This window comes from Panthera uncia (genome assembly GCF_023721935.1).
Source record: "Panthera uncia isolate 11264 chromosome C1 unlocalized genomic scaffold, Puncia_PCG_1.0 HiC_scaffold_4, whole genome shotgun sequence".
In the NCBI taxonomy this organism is placed as follows: Eukaryota; Metazoa; Chordata; class Mammalia; order Carnivora; family Felidae; genus Panthera; species Panthera uncia.
The window spans coordinates 81,863,748-81,883,809 of record NW_026057585.1 but is presented as its reverse complement, the minus strand read 5'-3'; the positions used below and the strand labels follow the sequence as shown (position 1 = coordinate 81,883,809).

The 20,062-nt window shown below is 55.8% G+C and overlaps 1 long non-coding RNA gene across 1 annotated transcript; it reads left to right on the top strand.

Moving 5' to 3' along the window:
- The first annotated feature begins 10,757 nt into the window (after positions 1 to 10,757).
- On the top strand, positions 10,758 to 12,603 carry LOC125912860 (uncharacterized). The gene is made up of 2 exons (XR_007454850.1): positions 10,758 to 11,011; positions 12,164 to 12,603. It is a non-coding gene; the product is annotated as an uncharacterized LOC125912860 (long non-coding RNA).
- Positions 12,604 to 20,062: the final 7,459 nt, after the last annotated feature.

Sequence of the window (20,062 nt, the reverse complement as noted above, 5' to 3'; positions counted from 1 at the left end):
TTCTCCTTCCAAATAAGGCGACAGGGGCTAGAGGTAGTGGGTGGGGAGAATCCGACCGAGCTTCCTGGAAGCAGTGGGGTGAGGTCTCCCGTGTGTGCGTGGCCCGCCCAGTCCACACACGGGCAATCCGTTCAAAGCACCTCGTCCTACAAGAGAGCGTCCTACGCTCTCTTGATCCTCAGGGGGCAGGCTGGAATTCTAGACCTCCTGGTGACGCAGGCAGGTGGTGGGCCTCAGCAAGGTCAGACACCCCTCCTGCCAGCGTCCTGTTCCCACGCCCACATCCTACCTCCTTCCCCACGTTGCATAAGTGGCAGAGTTGGGCCATCGGCACTGATGCCCTAGGACCCCGTGTAGGGTTTGGGGGATCTGTGGTCTCATCCCCACCAGAAGCTGATGCCCAGGAGGGCGGGCCCCTGGGTGTCTCCTTGGGCCCCAGGCCATGTCCTCCTCCTGGTCCCTGCTGGCCAGAATCCCTGCTTTGCCCCCCCCCCCCCCCCTCCCCCAGGTGGCTGAGCCTCCCCGTCCTCTGCCTGTCTGGCCAGAATTTCCCTCTTCCTCTCCTTCCATCTCCCTGCGCTCCTCCTGTGATCTCCCAGACAGCCAGGCTGGGCTCTTGATATGCAAAGAGGACTTTAGGGACTTACAAAGCCTTCCCCTCTCTCAACAAAGCCCGGCTTTCAAGACCATTATCTGGCTGAAGACTGCAGGATCCTATTCAGTCAGAAGCCGAACATCAATTCTCCTCTTTTGTGCTCGCGATCCTCAATCCCATTCCTAAAACCCTGGACGCCTCTGGCTGAAAAGGAAGAAAGTCACATGAAAGCAGTTAAGAAACACACCGGTACATTCAAAACCGGTATCATTCCTGTTACACCAGATTTCCCGGGTGTCAGAGCGAAAAGAGCCCTGGGGAGAGCTTCCCCCACCCACAGAGAGACCCAGAGAGGGGCCAAGGCTTGCCTCAGGCCGCACAGCAGGGCCCCAGCAGGGCAAAGGCACTTCCCACCACCGGCTCCGTGAGGCAAAGGGTGCTGGGACTTTCCTCTCTTGGGCACCCTATGCCTCAGCCCTTTTCAGCCTGCCCCGCTCACCAAGACACCCCCACCCCCGGCCCAGGGTTCAGACGCACCGGCTGGGACCTGTCCTCCCACATCACACTGGAACCACCCTGGGTCACAGCGATGCTCGGCCTTCTGACCCTGTCCAGTCCCCGTGCGTCCCCCTACCTGGGCCCGGCTCCCCCTGCCCGCACCTGCGCTCTGGGCTGCTTGCTACCCGTGGCGGAGTCCCTCTCTGGCTGCCGGCCTCCTCCTCCTCCGCGCAAGGCACTGTGGGGCCTCTTTATCCTCAAGGTGAAGCCACCACCTTGTCACTGAGCCTCAGTTTCCCCACCTTTACATAGAATGTGATGAAACGGTGGCTTTTACACCATTTTAGCAATGGAAAAACAGCTGTTCTCTTTTAAGCAGGGAGAGGGGGTCCTCCTCCCACAGGGCCTGGAAATTTGAGGGTTATGTATGTATAAATATACATAAATACACACACACACACACATACACTCAATTGATGCTAGCAGGTCAGGTCCAGAGACCCGGAGGGGGTCCCACAGGACCAGCCAAGAGGGCCGTCGGCTTCGCACAGGATGAACATCAAATGTGAGCCAGCAGGAGGCAAAAGCAGAGTTTCCTGGAGAGAGAGAGAGAGAGAGAGAGAGAGTAGATACAGGTGGACTGAGTGTCCAGGAGACTCAGAAAGGAGAGAAGAGAGCTTCGTCTTTGCTTGGCGTCTGGGGTTTTTATTGACGATTGTGGTCTGGTGCACGTGTCCTGTGGGGCATCCAGAAAGTGGGCCGATCAAGGGCCGGGGTCCGAGTGTCCTTCACTGACGCCCTGAAGCCCAGGGTCTTGGCGCCAGGGTGTCTGGAGTCAGTGGTCTTGGAGAATGTTTAGGACGACCCTGCCCGGTCACCCCTTAGATTATCTGTGGTGCTGGAAGTCTCCAAAGGAATCATTAACTCCTTGACCTTTACGAGGAAGACAGGCATTAAGGTGTGTGTAAGGCAGGCGTGCAGGTCCCAGCAAGAACGGAAGTGGGAAAAGAAGCAAAGGCAAAAAACAAAACAAAGCCACGGCTTTTCTCCACAGGGTCCCTCCAGTTTTCCTGCCTCCCACTGGTTTTGCAGGTGTCCCGGAGCCTAGATGCAACACAAAACTTGAACATCACTGAACTGGATGTTTCTTCAGCGTCCTTTCACCTCTAGACACAAGTCAGGACTACGCTGAGCTGCGAGGAACAGGATCAAAAAGCAAAACAAAACAAAACACTGGGCTGGGGCTTCAATCACAGAGGGATTGTCCTCCTCCCCTACCAAGAAGACCGGACCCTCATGATCACAAAATGGCTGCTTCCACTCCGGCATCCTGTCTGTGCTCTGAGCAGGAAGAGAGGGACTGGCAAAGAGCTAGAAGCCCATACCAGTTGGGTGACCTCCCTTTAAAGACTCTGCTGGAAGCCTCACCCCGTGAATCTGCTTATATTTCATGGGCCAGAATGGGTCACGCAGCATCCCAACGCACCAGGGAGAATGGGAAAAATAGTTTTGGTTTTTTTTAATCTGGGCCCGTCGCCACCGTGAAGAAAGCCTGGGTCCCATGAGTGAAGATGCTGAAGAGGGTGGTGGGCAACTATAAAGGTGTCAGCCAGTCCCAGCCTGCCATTAACATGCGTGCTTTGGGACACACTCCCTCTCCGCCCCAGGCCTCAGTGTCCCCGCTTCAAAACTGGGAGAATTGGGCCCAGATGCTATCGGGCCATCTCCAGCTCTGATTGCTTGGGTGTAAATCCTGCCTCCACTACCTCCTGGCTGTGTGACCTGGGGCAGGATATGTGACAGCTCTGCTTCTCGGGTGCGCTATAAAATACGAATCGTGGCATCTAGTTCATAGGTTTGTGAGGACCGAACGAGTTCTGTGTAGGTGGTGATCCGACAGGAAGCCAGAGAAAACACTCATTATGTAACGCTGACGCGGCTGCTGCTGAGCTCCCAGGAGTTCTGCCCCTGCTTAGCCCTGGGTGCTGTGTGACCTAGAGCAGGCCCCTTTCCCTCTCTGAGCCTCAGCCACTCATCTCATGAAATGAGAGGCCAGATGCTGTTTGGGGCCCTAGTGGCTCTGAGAGTTGCTCTCAGAAGCCGGGCCGGGCTGTTGACAGGACCGCAGCTCTCTTCCTGGGCTTGAGGGCAGGCGAGGTGGGGGGCGGGGGTGTTGGAGAGGAAGGGGTCAGCTGGTTTCCTGTGGCCGGGGCGGTGACCTGGGCAGCATGGACTTCCTGTTTCCCAGGGGGAATCCGGGACTGCTGTAGTCCAAAACCGTCGCTGGGGCAACCTTCCCTGCGTCATCTCCCCGGTCAGCGTGTGCTTGAGGGAGGCGCTCGCAACAATGGCCCTTTGTGTCCACAGCTCTGCTGGCCCCGGCCCGAGGAGTCTCGTGCCCGCCCATTTTCCAGATAAGAAAGCTGTGGCATAGGTAGGCAAAGTCACTTGCCCACAGTCACAAGGCTGGTGAGAATTAAGGCAGGAATTGGGACCTGAGTCTTCTGGAAACATCCACGGCCCTTAGCACCAGACTGTCCTTTGGGGCCCCCCGGACCCCGAAAGAGCCTAGAGCTTGACCCTCTGGTGGCCCGAGGACCTAGGATGTGACCCTCAAGAGGAGGGGGTAGGGGTGCCTGGGTGGCTCAGTCGGTTGAGCGTCTGACTTCAGCTCAGGTCGCGATCTCGCAGCGCATGAGTTCGAGCCCCACATCGGGTTCGCTGCTGTCAGCCCGCTTTGGATCCTCTGTCCCCCTCTCTCTGCCCCTCCCCTGCTTGCGCTCTCCCCAAAATAAATAAATATTACCAAAAAAAGAGAGAGAGAGAGAGAGAGAGAGGAGGGGATAGGCATGGAAGTGACCCGAGACAAAGCTGTAAGACAAGGGAGTCCTGCCCCCACCCCTGGCCTGAACCAAGCTTCCAGAACAGGGCAGGTAATAGCAATGGATAAAAGCACACCTACTGAGCAGTTCCAATGCACCAGGTGCTGTTTTAAGCCTTCAGTGTGGATTAATCTGTTTGCTCTGACAAGCAACCCGAAGAGGCGAGTATGGTTATTATCCGCATTTCATAGATCAGAAAACTGAGGTTGCTGAGACTTACCTGCCAAGTGCGGGAGCTGGGCTGGGAACACACACCTAGGTCCAGAACAATCCCCGTGCACCCGGGAGGGGCCGAGGGAGCCCCAGCGCTGGACAGCTCGGGATCTGTGACATCCGAGGGCTGACCTCGAAGGCCACTCAGGCAGGAGGGCATCTCAACGGAGCCAGTGTGGGGTAGCCACAGCCCAGAGGGCAGGCCCTCAGCCCCAGTTCCTGGCACCGGGCCTGCCCTTTCTCCCCAACCTGGACACATTCCCAGTTAGGGGGTCCCCAAATGACTGAGGTTCCTGTCCTGCTACCCTCAGTAGAAAGAAGTCAGTGACAAAAAAGAAAGTTACACTTCTTATAAACTAGCTCTGTGACTTCATACCTGATACTCTCTCATCAAACCCATTACACAGATGCGCAAACTGAGACTTTAGATAAGTAATAAAGATGTGCATTCCAGCCAATGAGCTCACAGGCTCCCTGGGTCAGTTTGAGCAGACCTGGAGGGACAGTGGGACAAGCTGGGGCTGGAGACTCTGACAGTTCCTAGGTTCAAATCCTATCTCTGCCACATGGTTGCTGTGCGACCTTAAGCAAACGGCCTCTCTGACATCAGTTTAATAATAGCCTCCTTCATTAATTTGTGCCACATACACTTATTGAGTACCTACTATGTGCCAGCCGCTGTGCTAAGAACCAGGGATTCAGAGCGAATGCACCTTTTAGGGGACATCAGGATCCACCTGACAAATGATGGACCGGTCCCCTTTCCTTCCCCACCCCTGAGTGTACCCCACAGCACCTGACTCAGGGCCCTGCCTCTGCATGTACAATGACATAAATAGCTCTCACGGTGGTTCGCAGATGCTCTAACTGGAGTCTGAGGTGAGTGGTGCCCGAGACAGCTGGGCGGGAATCCCTCTTCCGAGGCCCCATTACCTTTGTGTTTTCCAGAACTATTGACTTTGCACGGGCCACCTGCTGTCCCGCCGGCAGAGGTGTGGCCACATGGCTGGGAATGGAAGTCGCTGGGTGGGGCTGGCTCTCAGCCACTGCTTGGGCATAAGAAAACACTCCCATCTGGGGAGGGGAAGCCCCTGGAATCCATTCCAGCCAGCCTGCCCCCGGGGCCATGGGCTCCCAGCCTTCCTTCCGGAGGGTAGCCCCATGCAGAGCCAGCCCTGGGCGGCAGGGTCACGGGAGGGCTCCAGATAGGTGTGTGTATGCGTGTGTGTGTGTGTGTGTGTGTGTGTGTAACTGCATGTCTATGTCTGTATGTATCTGAACCTCTGTGTGGGTCTGTGTGCATGTGTCTGTGTGTGTATATCTCAAGGTTACCAAGCCCCAGAGGGGAGTAGTGCCCCGAGACCATCCCAAATGCACTGAGGCAGACACACAAAACCTCTACACAGACCCACTACACGCCCACAGTCTTTTTTTTTTTTTTTAATTTTTTTTTCAACCTTTTTTATTTATTTTTGGGACAGAGAGAGACAGAGCATGAACGGGGGAGGGGCAGAGAGAGAGGGAGACACAGAATCGGAAACAGGCTCCAGGCTCCGAGCCATCAGCCCAGAGCCTGACGCGGGGCTCGAACTCACGGACCGCGAGATCGTGACCTGGCTGAAGTCAGACGCCTAACCAACTGCGCCACCCAGGCGCCCCCACGCCCACAGTCTTATACACACATAAATGTATGTATACGCATGGGCACACACCCATAACCACAGACACACACAAACATTTCTTCACCCAGGGACAAATACAAAGTCACATTCGGACACCCAAGGGCTGGCCGGACCAAAGCCTAGGGGAGAGTGCTAACGCAGAGAGGACAGAGACGGGCCTTCAAAAGGCTCACGGCTAAGGGGACCCTGTGGGTCCCTCCCCGAAGCACAGGGTAAGCCGGGCGGGGAGAGCACGGGGCCCGGAGGAGAGAAGGCCCAGCTCTGTAGACTGGGGTGCAGTCAAGGAGAGCTTCTCGGAGGAAGTGACAGAGCGAGCTTTGGAAAGAGTAGCCTGGCATCCCTCAGTCCATCCATTCTCAGAGGAACCGGTGTGCTGTGCTCTTTCCTAACAATTAAATAAGACACCGGGAGTCCAGAAGCTGGAAGGGGGGCTTGGCGGTGCATTTGGGGTGTACTCATTGCTGGGTGAGAGGCGCAGGAAGATCTTACTTCAAACGTCCATCAGCCTCTCCTCCGGCTAGGCCTCCCCCGTCCCCTGCCACCAGTCATTGTCCTACCTCCTCCCAGAGGTCTCCTTCCCCGCCCCCCCGACCCCCCATGTCTGGGGCTATCACTGTCCACCCACAGATCGTGTCCCTGGCCTCCAGGTAACAGAAAAACGCTTTCCTCCTTAGGGGAGTTTCCTCTTCTTTACTCCATGTGGGGGCCACAATCCCAAGGACCCAGCCCCTTGGCTCCAGGCTACATGAAAGACCCAGACCTGGCCATCAAGCACCACATCTCCTGGCCAGTGATTGGCCATAGATGGTCAGGTGACCCTGGCCCAGCCAATCAGTCTCCTTCCCTGGGATTTTTGTGTGACCGCTGGAAAGGAGATGCTCTCAGTCTCCTTCCTGCCTCACAGCCTAAAAGGCTGTGACTCCCAGCTACCTGTGGCCGTGTCTACCTGCTGCTCCCCGTGTGGAGGAAAGCTATCTGGAATGGAAAAGAATGAGCCCAGCAGGGCCAGGCAGAGTGGAGAGAAGGACAGCCCCCACCAGTTTGTCAGAGTCTGATCCAAGAGCGTCCTGCTCAGCGATCACAGCCAACAAAGCCCCTTATTCTGGGTTCTGACTGGGTGTCTGCTCCCTGCAGGGAGAGGAGCCCAAATAGCCCAGCTGCCCTTCTCTTCCTTTCTGTCATCTGTCCTCACCCCCTGTTGCCATCTCCCACCCAGGCCCCTCCACCGTAGACATGGCCCCACCCACCTCCCCCTCCTCCCCAAATCCATCATCCCAAGCCCCCTGCCTCCCACCCTCAGCCTTGCATTGCTGACCCTCCCCAGAGGGGGCTGCCCTGGGACTCCCATGGCCAGATCTTGCAGGACTGACGTTCCAGGCCCCGGGTGAGCAACCCGGCCCTCCCTGTTAGCAGGGCCCATAGAGCAGACCTGCCCCTGGTCAGGCCTGGGTATCTCTGCCCTCTTCTAAGGCATCAACACCCTCTCTGGTCTTCAGGCCTCCCGTCTCTCTCTCTCCCCTCCAACCCACCATGCACTCTGCAGCCAGATCTCCCCAAAATGCAAATCTGACAATGTCACTCCCCATCCGACAGAACTCTGGCCACTGTCTGTGCCCTCAGGGGTGACAGCCGTTAGCCTGCCTATCAGCTAGGTTAGGGGTTTAGCCTCTCGGACACCGAAGAACACTAAACAAGAGAGAAGTTTATCTGACCCTCATAGAAGAATTCACACATAAAAGCATCCAGGGGCTGGCGCCTCTCGGCATCAGGCGCACACATTCCTTCTGTCTTGTTCCATCATTCCTGGGCTGTTTTCCACGATCGCCTTCCGGCCAATGGAATAGGGGAGCAGGTAGAGGAGAGGGCACACCACCGCCCTTTACAGGAACCTCCCTGAACCCGCTATACTTTTGCTCGCACCCTATTGGCCACATTAGTCACATGACCCCCAGACAGAAGGGAGGCTGGGAAATGTAGTCTGTATTCCAAGCCGCCGTGTGGGTACTGTGGGAGGGAGAGTGGATATCGGGGGTCGGCCACGCTCTCCGCCGCAGCCTGGCATTCAGGGCCCTTCTCCGCCAGCCTCGTCCTGGGGATGTGCACTTTTGCGCATGCTCTGCCTTCGCCCGCCTCCCCTTTTCTGCCTCCAGCTCCGAGAAGCCTTCCCGGACCAGCGCCGCTCCGGCCCCAGATGAAGCGTCTCCGTGCCCACTGTTGACACGGTGCTGTTTGGGGGCGTCCGTCTCCCGCCCCAGGCCGGGAGCAAGTCCAGGGCGGGGACCACAACTGACTCCATTCTGTGTCCCCACACCAAACCTGCAACCGGCTGGGCAGCGGGGAGCACGGAGTGAGGGCCCGACTGAGCAAGGGAACTGTCGAAATCGGAAATTCTCAGCTGGGGCATGACCATTGACTGAACGACGGCGGGCCCTGAATGTGACTGAGCTGATCAGGCAGGCGAGACATCTCTGGGGACCCCGCCACCGTCGGTGCCGTTCCCCCCCCCCCCCCCCCCCCCCAGTAGCTGGCCAGTGCCATCAGATGCGTAAACCTGAACCCCGGGGACTGTGTCTAAAGGCACTGACGTTTTGGTCCCAAGGAGGGTGGGGACAATGTTGGTGCATTGGGGGGGGGGGGGGGTCGCGGCCTCCGCTCTGTATGGCATGTGGCATGAAGAGCCTGTGCCCAGGGGTAAGCCTGACCGAGGGGCCTGTGGCGATGAGGGGCCTGGAGAAAACTACCCACAAGCCCCCACTCACAGAGCCCTCGGCCGGGTGGGCTACAGAAAGAACAACAAAAGGTTTGGGAACCACACCTTCATCCTGACCCCTGGGACGAGAGGGGCCCACTGGAGGCAGAAGACATTGTGACATGGACGGCACGTTACTTCAAGTGCTCTGTGCCTCAGTTTCCCCCCTGCAGACGGGATAACAGCAGTGCCTTCCTTATGGGGTCATAGTGAAGATTAAGGGGTTAATCCGCGCACGCCGCCACCCCAGGGCTCCTCCGTTCTAAGTGCCCACAGAGAGCGCAGAGGGGCGATGAAAATACACCGGCTCTGGGCTCAGACCGGCCTGAGAGGGCGTCCCAGTTCCCCTCGCTGAGCCTCAGTTTTCTCGTCTGTGAAGTGGGGTGCCGACACCGCCGGACCTCGGGGGGCCCGGAGAGCTTCACTGAGACAAGGGTGTGGCGGGCTTGGTACCGGGGAACCCTCTCTTCATCCCCCAAGACAGGGGCGGGAGGGACGGGGCAGAGATGCCTCCCAGCTCCCCCTGCTGTAGACACAGCCTGGGGAGGGGGAGGCCGCCTGGCGAATAATCTTGTTAATGGTAATCATCACCCTGATGCTCGTTAATATGATAACACTGGGCTCCCAGCCGCTGCCTGGCTCAGTGCTGCTCCGGGCCTCTCCTCTCCGCCTGGCAGGGGCTCCGTAAACACTCATTACGCTCCGTCCCCGGGGAGGCCGCCAGGAGAAGCCGCTATTCTGGGCACACAGACCAACTCCCGGCCGCCGGCTCTGCTGGTAACCGGCATCCCTACACTCGCTCCCGCACGTGCGCGTGCGCACACCCTCGCAGTCACGGACACACTCATCCACCCCGTCACGCACACCGAGGGCACGCGCTCACACACTCAGACATGCACGCGCATGGGGGCCGCACGCGTAGGTGCACACACACACCGGGGACATACACATTCACACGCACGCAGGTGCGCGCACACTCACGCACTGGGGACACACACACACACACACACGCAGTCACACACAGCTGTGCAGCACTTTCCAGTCTCCTCGCTGACCACGGCTAATTGCTCACGATGATGGAGGCTTACTGTCCTGCCCATCTTGCAGCTGAGGAAAGGGAGGCATCCCCGGGGTTATAGTCACCAGCCCATCAAGCGGGGACCACTGGGTCCTGAGTGCAGGGGAGCCTGCATGTGACGCCCGCCTCAGAGGATATCAGCTCATTCAGTCCCCATGGCAGTTCTGGGTCCTATTGTCCCCATCGCACTCATGAGGAAATGGGCTCAGAGAAGTGATGTCACCTGCCTAGGAACACACAGCCAGGATCCATGCGCTACCTGACTTCGGAGCCTTCCCCCTCCCCTTAAAGGGGAAGAAACTGGGGCCCCGGGAGATTAAATCACCCCAGGGATTGACACTGAGAGCCAGGGCCAGCACAAAGGCCTGCAGTCCTGGGCACCCGCCTCCCGCCCTCCCCCCAACAATGACCCTCTTACTCAGAGACCTTCTTTCGGAGCCAGAACCAGCCGGCTGGGCCGCAGGGGGATTCAGCATCACCGTGTTTCAGCCTCCCCCTCCAGCCCCAGGGTTCCTCCGGGCCGCTGCAATTCTGTGTTGTCAGCCCTGGCTGCTTGTCCCTGGGCCAGTCGCATCCCATCACCTCTCTGGGCCTGAGCTTCCTCAAGACAAAGACCACAGCTGACACTCGGGGGCATTCATGACATCCCAGGATTGTTCTATGAGCTTCCATGTAAGGGTTCACTTTACCCTCATCTCAGCCCTGAAAGGAAGGTAGGAAAAGAGTCTATGGCTTTTAAGATTCTGATATTCTACGGGATTCTATGATTCCCACGGGGTCTGTTGTGAAAGATCCTAAAAAGACTCCATTATTCTGGGAGACTCAGGTGCTGGAAGGTTTCATCCACTGGCCTGCGGATCACAGAGTTAAAGGATGCCATGAATTGGTGATTCGCGGAGCCCCACGAGCCTCAAGGGCAAGAGGCAATTTGTTAGCCCTCAGCCGGCCTCGAAGGCCACCGTGTGTCCACCCCCTTACCCCGCCCCCTCCCTCAGCTATGACATCGGAGCCACAGCCAAGGCAGAACAGCCTGTCTCTATGACATGGCTCTGAGGCCAGGGCCAGCGAGGACTGTGGGGGCCGCCGGAGTGCTGGGCGGATCACTTGCACACAAAGGGCTCCATGGACCCGCCTCCGCTGCCCTGGCCGAGCCTCACACACAATGGAAGGACCTTTCGAGGCCGCACCGAGCCTGCCCCCTCTCTCAGCCAGAGACACCCAGAAATGCCGCTGAGTTCAGTCCCAGAGCAGGCCGCCTCCCTGCTAAGAAGGGCCCCTGCCAGGAGGCGGGGAGGCCAGAGAAGAGAAAAGCAGGTGCCTCTTCCCTCTTCTTAGCCGTTCTGACCTCTCTACCTGTGCTCCTACAGTTCCCCTGCCTGGCACACCCCTCTCCCCTCCCGCTCTCTCTGTGAATCCTTCCAGGCCCAGCTCAGGTCCCACCTCCTCCAGGAAAGCCTGCCTGGTTACTCTAACCCTCACTGATTTCCTCCCTCACCTAAGTCGTGTGTGTTGCATGATGTTGAGTGCTAACATGTGGCCCAAAGATTCCAGAGTTACCCTCCTTGCTATCACCAGAGCAGTTTTTCTGGACCACAAAGGTGACCTTGTCACTCTCTTTCTGTGGATCTTGACTCTCCAGCGTGGTATTCAAACCCATTCCCAACTCTAAACCCATCCTTTTTATCTGTCTTTATTTCCTGCCTTGGATCCATGCACTAAGCCCTGGCCAGATGAAGTAAGGATCTACCTCCCAGACTACGCAGACACAGGGGAAGCCTTTCTAAGGCTGGGGCAGCTGGGACCCTGCCTTGATGCCAAGAAACAGATGTTGAGGGTCCCCTCCCCTACCTCATCCTACACATACACATACGCACGCGCGCACACACACACACACGCATGCATTCACGCACGCACGGACACATGCACACACCAAGCTGCCCCCAGGAAGCCCCCTGGGATTTGCAGCCTTAGAGTGTGTGTTAGTACCACGGACAGCACCGGAAAGGGGTTCGGGGGGACGGGCACTGGGTGCTACTAAAATCCACCCATATACACACATCCTGGGACATTCATGGATTTCACACAGCAGGCATTTGTTGAACACCACCCTCGTGCCCCACCCCTGCGAGGTTTTATGGAAAATACCAGAAGGAAAGACATTGACTGTCACTGTCCCCAAGGGACTTACAATCTGGTTGGGGAATTGATTGTCTTGCCAGCAATTTCCCACCCACCTGCCCCTAAGCTACCAGAGCCACGTTTACAAAACTGTAAATCTGACCATATATCGCTCCCTAAAAAGTTGCACAGCAACCCCCCACATTGCTTATACGAGAAACCCTCACCACCCCCCATGAACCCAACACTCCAGACCCACTTGATTTCCACCAGTCCCCAAATAACCTGGGGTGCCTTTTGCACCCTTTCCTCCTCGTTTAAGGATTGTTTCCCCTCTTCTTTTCACAGGGAACTCCTACACAGCCTTCAAAACTCAAATATTTTCTCCTGGAAGCCCCAAAGTTAATTGTCCCCTCCTCTGTACTCCCAGAGGCTTGGTGCATATCCATATCAGCAGGCGTCATTGAACTCTGACTTGGCGTGTGCCCGTCTCACACAGAAGCTAGCTACCTTTGTCTGGGCCGGTGAGAACAGGCGCGGCGATTGCCAGAAGGGCGGGGGCTTTCTAAGAACCTCAGTTGATCAACCATGGCTCCAGCAGTGCTCATATTTGACAACTTCAGATTTACTGGGAAGCCTAAAAATAATGCCAAAGCTGTGCTTTTTATATCCCTCTTTCACTGAAGAAACCTGCCTGCCTTGTCTTTGGGAAGAGGGAGCCTTAATTATTATACAGACCATATGCCCAATAACTGATAGAATATGGTTAAATAAAACATAGCCTCTAACGGATCGAATGCAGACGTGAGGCTCAGCCCCGTCCCTCCCACATCGTGGGGATTCTCAGGCATCTGATTCCAGGTCTGGCTTCTCTACCTCAGCCTGTGAGTCTCCCAAGGGCCAGGACTGTGGGTCTTTTGATTCCATATCCCTGGTACCCAGCACAGTGGCTGGGACACAGTAGGCATCTCCCAATATTGGGTGAATGACTAACAGACTGGAACAAGTCACGTGGGCTCCAGGTCAGATGTCCCAGGTTCAAATCTTCATTTCACCATGTATTAGCTGTGTAATTTCAGACACATTTTTTCAAAAAAAAATTTTTTTAATGTTTTTATTTATTTTTGAGACAGAGAGAGACAGAGCATGAGCAGGGGAGGGGCAGAGAGAGGGGGAGACACAGAATCTGAGGCAGGCTTCAGGCTCTGAGCTGTCAGCACAGAGCCTGACGCGGGGCTCGAACTCACGGACCGCGAGATCATGACCTGAGCTGAAGTCAGACGCTTAACTGACTGAGCCACCCAGGTGCCCCACAGACACATTTTTTTTTTAAGTTTATTTATTTTGAGAAGAGAGGGTAGAGGGAGAGAGAGAGAGAGAGAGAGAGAGAGAGAGAATCCCAAGCAGGCTCTGCACTGTTAGCATGGAGCCCGACGCAGAACTCGATCTCACAAACCATGAGATCATGACCTGAGCTGAGATCAAGAGTCAGAAGCTCAACCACCTGAACCACCCAGGAGCCCCTGAGACACATGTTAAAGGGGTCTCGGTGTTCTCATCTGTAAAATGGGCATATTAACAGTATATACCTCATGGGGTTACTTCTGACGTCTAAATGAAACCCTATAGAAAGAAACAGGCATAGAGTCTGGCTAATTGTAAGCGTCCAATAAAGGGTCATTGTTTTTATCACTACCGTTGCGTTAAATTGGGTGGTTTCTACATACGCCCATTGGAATTCCGAGAAAAGAGAGAGCACCGTGCCGTGGAGTAATTCAAGATGACTACTGGCTAATATCCATGAAGCATTCTCTACGTACCATGCATAGACTTAACGAAACCTCAGGACCCTTCTATGAGGTGGGTACTGTGATTATCCCTATTTTATCCCCATAAGGAAACTGAGGCACAAGAGATTAAATAACTTGCCTGAGATTACTTAGCCAATAAGTTGAGGAGGCAGGACTCAAACCAGGGCAGTGAGGCCCCAGTCTGTTAACCTCAAGAAAGCTGGAGGCTGGGCTGGGCCTTGAAGGTCAAGCCGCGAGGCAGAGCCACCTATGGTGGGAAGAAGGACCGAGAACTTTTCTGTTCACACCCTTGCCAACAGCCAACCCACAGGCTCACCCTCGAGCCTGGGTCCCTCCCCCTCATTCACCCGACGGCCTCCCTCAGGCCTTCCCTGCTCTCCATCCTCTTCTCTTCCAGGCCTAAGTATTTCCTCCTGGCCTCCTGCCCTCCTGTTCTTACCAGTCCCAATGACTAATGCTGCCTGGGGGTTCCTGGGAAGGCCTCGTGGAGCAGGGCTTTGAAGGACCCATAGGAGTTTGCCGGGAGAGGGGAGAGCGGGGGAGTCAAGGTCGCCTGTACAGTTTCATTACCTACGCCCTCAGTCTTCTCGGAGTCTATAGGCCTCAGTTTCCCCATCTGTAAGCATGAAAGTAATGAGTACCTACCACGTCTCATGATTTTTGTAAAGATTAAATACATCACTCCACTGAGGCTGCCATAATGAAATCCGACAGACTGGGTTTACTGTCTTAGACAAGGGACGTTTGTTCCCTCAGAGTCCGGGGGGCTGGCAGTCTGAGAGGAGGGTGGCTACACGGCCGGCTTCTACTGAGAGCCCTCTTCCTGCCTTGCCGTGTCCTCACATGGCCTTCCTCTGTGCTCACACAGAGAGAGTGCTCAAACTCTCTCATGTCTCTTACAAGGTAAAGACACTAATCCTATTGGGTTAGTGTCCCAGGGCCCCAGTCTTATGACCTCACTTAACCTTTATTACTTCCTTAGAAGCCCTGTCTCTAAATACAGTCACGTCGGGGGTTAAGGCTTCAAAATATGGATTGTGGGGGAGACGATTCAGTCCATAGCATAAAATGGGCTCATATGTCAAAAACGATGCTATTTTAAATAAACACCTATATAGTACTGACCACGTGCCGGGCCCTGTTCTAAATGCACGCGTATTAAAAAGCACTTAGGGGGCACCTGGGTGGCTCAGTCAGCTGTCTGGCTCTTGATTTCAACTCAGGTCATGATCTCAGGGTCGTGGGATCGAGCCCTGCGTCAGGCTCTGCACAGATCATGGAACCTGCCTAAGATTCTCTCTCTCTCTTCCTCTGCCCTTCTCCCCCACTCACACTCTCTCTAAAAATAAAAAAAAAAAATTTTTTTTTTAATTTTAAAGTGCTTAGGATGTTGTGAGTGCGGTCCATGCAGTCCGTGGTGAGTGCTGTTCCTGGGAAGACCACCCCCGTTGCTGTTGTGCACCTGCTGTGTGCTGGGCATCGTGCTGGGCACATGGCTCTGCCTGCCCTCCGGATCCCCCCAAACCCCTTTAGTGGTTCCCACTGTGCCCATTATACAGAGGAGGAAGCCAAAGTCAGGGGGCAAAGTGGTTTGCCCCAGGACAGCCCGGGAAGAACTGGCCGAGGCCGGGGGATGACCCCCAGCCATTCATGCCAAAGCCTGTGCCTTGACCTTGCAGCCTACTCAGAGCCTACTTCAGTATTCCCAGCAAGACGTGACAAAGGTCTAGACTTGGCCAGAGCCTTGTAGATGGAGAGAAATGACGCAACCCAATGTCCTTCAAAGTGGGAGGAGTAACCCCCAGCCAGCCCACCTCACGGGACTGGCGTGAACAGCAAACCAGGCCAAAGATCCCCCGGAAAGCCGTGACCCGCCGCCCGCGTGGGAAGGGCGGTGTCTGTTCCTCCTTCTGGCAAGAGGCTGACACCTCTAGAGGAGGGTAGGCCACCGCCACGTCCGTCGTCACTCTTCCATGGGAGTTCTTCCATCAGAGCCGTTCGCGGGAGTCAGCGTCCGTGGCAGGGGAGGGGACGAGGCCGGTGAAGGTGCTGGCCCCCTGGAAGTGGACCACACAAAGCAGGGGAGATGTGACATTGCAGAAGCCCCCGGTCAGGGCGGGGGACGCAGAGGGGGTGTAGGGCAGGCAGGGGCCCGGGGCCCGGAAGTCAGAAGACCTAGCTTTGCCTTTGCTGGCGTGAGACCCTGGCAAGACCTCATGCCCCCGGCGATCAATTTCTTTTTCTTTTTCTTTTTTTTTTAACATCTTTGAATGAAGAATTCAAAATTTAAACTTCAAGTCGATAGAATAATATAATGAACCCCCATGTGCCCATCCTTCAGCTTCTCCAATTACCAGCCTAAATCTCACGTCGCCCCCTCTGCTTGCCCATCCGCGCCCTCCTCCCTGCGCTTGCCGTGAGCCCGTCACAAGCATCCTATCGTTTTATCTGCAAATATTCCAGTCTACATAAGGATAAGGATGCTTTAAAGAAAAAACACACATAATTATAGTACCACTGTCACATCTAGGAACACGGACCATGATCCTTTTACAACAACTATTCATTCATAGTTCAGATTTCCACCTGCCTCATAATTAGCTTGGAGTTTTGTTTTTTGTTTGTTTGTTTGTTTTTTGTTTTTTTAGAATCTGTTTGAATCGGGATCTGAATCAAGTTCCCACGTTGATTAGCTAACAAGCCTTTTAAGCTTACCTGTAAATTACCTCTTCATCTTGCAAGAATGTGTAAGAACTTAATTGAAGAAACTGGGTCATCTGTCCTTTAGAAGTGCCCCTGCAGTGTGGGGCTTTGCTCACAGCCTCGCTGTCTCTATCTGTGAGGGATGGGGGGCAATCGCTGTCTCCCAGGATGAAAGCAGGGAGCGTCTGTGAATGGGCACTGACCACGAGAAAGCGCCCAGCAAATATGTCCTGCGCTAACATATCTTTTGAGTCTGTCCGTACGCCATTGCCTCTGTTTCTCTGACGGCCTCGCTGAGGTTCAGAGAAGCTTAGGAACCTGTCCGTGCTCGCACAGCAGCTATCGGTAGAGGAAGGAAATGAAAGGGTAACACTGAAAGAATTTTGACATCAGGAGGAGACCCAGGGTTGACTCCCACTCCACTCTTTCATAGCTCTCTGGCCTCAGGTTTCTCGAACTCTCTGAGCCTCAATTTCCACCGGCCAGGAGGCCAGACCTGCCCGGGGCTGTAATGAGGTGATGGGAGAAGTGCCCACCGCCCTCCCCCCATCAGGGCACCCCGCACGGTGTCTCACCCCAGCGCTTTGGCAATCTGCTCCCTGGCCCTAATCCCCTCCCCCGCTCCCACGCCAGGTCCAGCCTCTGTCCTCCCCAAGTGCAGAGAAGGCTAGAAGGCTCGAAGCTCTGGGGGCCGTAAGCCTGGCCCCTCCGTCTGCCCCCCTGAGGGTCGGCGGAGACAGGGTGGGCGGGCTGGAAGCCGAGCTTCCTCCTCCTTCCCCCTCTGCCTGTCGCCCATCCCTGAGCCAAGGGGCCCGGAGAGAAACGCAACACCTCCCAGCAGCTCCTGTGTGCCCACACGCCCAACTGTGACGCCCCTGTGTATGACCCCCAGGCGCCGACCCTGGGCGTCGCCGGCCCCAGCCCAAGCCATCGTTCACACCAGCGCTGACGCTGACGTTTGGATTTCTACCCAGGTTCTGGGTCATTTCCTCATTCAGTAGGCAGCATGCTGGGCCCTGCAAATCATAACAACGATAATATGACAGCAACAGGGCGAGAAAACAGCCCCCAGCTGTAGAGCCCCTGCCCTAAGCCAGGCACGGTTCAAAGCACCGGACGCATAGGGCAGGTACTACTATGGTCCCCATTTTACAGGCGAGGAAACTGAGCCCTGGGTTTGAATAAGCCGCCCGAGGTCGCACAGCTAGTCAGCGAGCAGAGCTGAGATTGGCATAAAGGTTTGCCTGTAAAAGACCGAAGCCACAGGGGTGTCTGGGTGACTCAGTCGTTTGAGCCTCTGACCCTTGATTTCGGCTCAGATCATGGTGTCACCCTTTGTGAGATCAAGCCCCGTGTCGGGCTCCATGGATTCTCTCTCTTCCTCTCCCTCTGCCCCTCCCCTGCTTGTACTCTCTGTCTCTCTCTCTCTCTCTCAGAATAAAAATAAGTAAACATTTAAAGAAAGTAAAAGACCAAAGCCACAGAAGGGCTGGAACTCAGCTGTCATGCTAATTGTTTTCTTTTTTTAATTTTTTAAATGTTTCTATTTATTTTTGAGAGAGAGCATGAGTGGGGGAGGGGGGAGAGAGAGAGAGAGAGAGAGAGAGAGAGAGAATCCCAAGCAGGCTCCAGGCTCCGAGCTGTCAGCACAGAACCCGACACGGGGCTCGAACTCACAGACCGTGAGATCATGCCCTGAGCCGAAATCACTTAAACGACTGAGTCATCCAGGCGTCCCTCACTGTTTTCTATATATTACCTCAGTTAATCTCCGCCATAGTCTCCAAATATCCGCCTTATCGCCCACACTTGCATGTGAATAAACAGGCTCTGAGAGGGAGAACATTGTGCTCAAGTGCACAGCTGGGTCCACTTGACCCCAGAAGCATGTGGTCCCCACGCCTCCGGCGGAGGGTACCAGAGAAGGTGGTACCAGAGGGTACCAGAAGGTACCAGAAGGTACCAGAGGGTATCAGAGAAGGTGAAGGGGGCCCTGCAGGTGGGGAGACAACTCTAGGCTGTAGGGATTCAGAAAGAGGATGCAAAGACCTCCCAGAAGCTTCCTGGAGGAGAGGCCGTGTCAAGAGCTGGGCCTTGAGTGGTGGCAGGCCAACCCCTTACGTCACAGCAGGCTCTGAACTGGGGTCCGGTTCTGTCATAAACCTCGACGTAGCGCCGGACTGGTCCCTTCTCCCCTTTTATAGCTGTGTGGTCCAGGGCTGTCAGGGGACCAGTGGCCTGAGGTCCCACAGCGAGGACCCAGGCCTGGGAGCTCCGTCCCAGAACTGTCTGGCAGTGAGGTGGATGGGGGTGGAGGGGGTGGCTGAGGAGAAAAGACGCCCCCACCCCCAGGCTGGAGTCATTACAAGGTCACGGGCCTCTGGTTATGGCCTGTCTCCCCAGGAGACCGTACGCGCCCTGTGGGGCAGGGGCTGGGTCTGTGCTGGTGACACCTCGTCCCCCAGTTTCAGAGCAGGCACTTAAGAAACTTCAGTGAAGACAGGGAGGAAGCAACGGATCTGCAGGCCTTAGACGGCAACCCACCCGGAAACGCGGAGACCCGGTGTGAGTATCACGTCTTAAGAGAAATAAATTTCTGCAGGAAATGCTTGCCGGACACGTGGAGAGGCTTCCCTTGGAGGAGGGAAGTTCACGACCGTGACACTCACGCCTAGGGGCCATCCCAGGGCAAGAGGGCAGAGCCTGGTGTGCCCGCAGAGAAGAGAAACACTGGAGAGGCCGATTTTGGCTAAAAATGAAAGGATTTCTCAACAGGTAGAGTGACCTACTGGTCCCCAGGATACACCAAAGCCCTGTCACAAGAGGTACGCCGGCAGGGGTAGGCACAAGGACTTCTGCACCAAAGGGCCCAGGGCTGGGGGCTGGCCCGAGGCCCTCCCAGCTCTATGACCCTGTGACCCTAGGGCTCAGTCTGTGGTGCCAGGTCAGGGAAAACCGCTTCTCCTGAGGTTCTGCTCTGTTCTAGCACAGAGCACTATTCTTCCTCGTGGAATCCTTACCACGTTCCATTTAGCGGGCGGTCACTGTCATCCCGTTTCGCAGGTGAGAAAATCGAGGCTCCGCGAGCTCAGAAGTGGCCTCTCCAGACTCACAGCTGGGAAATGTCACCTGGGCTTGAAATCAGGCCTCCCGACCCCAAAGCCATCCGGCCTTAGTCAGTCTGATTCTGATATCCTGTGGTCCCAACATTCTCCCTTTGTGGCCTGAAAGCAGTTCTTTCCCCCTGGGCGGGGGGGTGGGGAGGCGGGGGAACCACAGGGCCCCCAACGCCACCACAGACTGGCCCCAGCCCAACCGCAGCCCCCAGGCGGCCTTACCACAGTCAGCTTCGTGGTTTCCTGAACACTCTCAACCAACGGTCACTTTTACCATAATGGTTCCCACGAGAGGCTGCCGGTCAATTTTCCTTGCTTGGTTCTCAATTCCTTCTGAAGGGTAAAGTGGCTGACGGGGGGGGGCGGGTGGGGGGGGGGGAGGGGGGGGAACCACGAGCCGCCCCTCCCCCAAAGCCTCCTTGTTTATCTCACACTCAGGCCACACTGTATCATTTCAGCTTAATTTTATTTCCTCTTATAAATGGGCACAGCACGGGAAGTGTTAAAAAAAAAAAAAAAAAAACCAAACAGAAAACAAAAACAAAACAACCAAACAGCTCCTTCACAAGGCTGGGACAGGTGAGTACCCCCGGTGGCGGGGGGGGGGGGGGGGGGGG